This window comes from Penaeus monodon, chromosome 34 (assembly GCF_015228065.2).
Source record: "Penaeus monodon isolate SGIC_2016 chromosome 34, NSTDA_Pmon_1, whole genome shotgun sequence".
In the NCBI taxonomy this organism is placed as follows: domain Eukaryota; kingdom Metazoa; phylum Arthropoda; class Malacostraca; order Decapoda; family Penaeidae; genus Penaeus; species Penaeus monodon.
The window spans coordinates 33009384-33010411 of NC_051419.1; positions in this window are offsets into that span (position 1 = coordinate 33009384).

Genomic DNA, 1028 nt, shown 5'->3' on the forward strand with positions numbered 1-1028 from the left:
CAGATATTTTAGAAAATGAGAATAAGCAACACTGAAAAAAGTCATTCAAGTATTTGCCTGTCGTAGCATCGCTCTATTCACGAAATATTTTTCTTATATTATTAATGCACATATTGTGTCCCTACTTATATAAAACCTAAGATTTTGACATCTTAAAACACGGAATGCCATTTTTTCCTTATGCTTTTCGTATATTAAGTCTAGAATCAAATATGTATATTTTTGCATATACATCTTGTCAAAGGGAAAACCGAATCATGTTGTTTGTTATAGACCCACATTCCGTAATCATTCATATATTCTTAGAGAAATATTACATCAAATAAATCATAGAAATAAATATAAATAGCCTTATATGGGAAATTGAAAAGATAATAAAAAAAATACACGATGAGAAAGTTAGTATAAGGTGTCGGAAAGCCTCTAACGACTGAAATAAAAACGAGACCATTTTTCATAAAACAATCCGGACCGAAAACTATATTCGTCCCCAGTTCTAGTAAGATTGTACGGGAAGCAGGAAATATTCACTTCATATTTGAGAGTGTTCACCATCCACGTAGTCGACCTGACAGTGTCTTAAATACGTGTCACAATACGGCTTCACGTAAGTGGATGCATACAACCAATTTCCAGTTAACCTCAATGAAAACGTAATGGTAGGATAATACCATCCGTCAGGCAAGATAGAGGAAATTCCCCAGGTAAAGAATAATCAGCCTTGGCATTAGCACTCCGGAAAATCAATTAAGATGTAGATAGCTCCCGACTTTCTCCGTAACGTGATCCCACTTTAGGGAATTGCGTCTGCCATGGCGGTGGTGGCGCGTTATGCAAATGCCAACAAAGCTAATGTGTGTTTTCATATGCAGGAGACAATATTTTTGTGATAATCTCTAATTCTTCTTTCATTTTGGAAATAATTCAGACTATTTTAATTCACCGTCGAAAAATATTTTCATGAGCATTTGTAGATTCCGTACCTTTCCTGGATAAAACTGACTGTTGGTGTGTGTGTGTGTTCATTC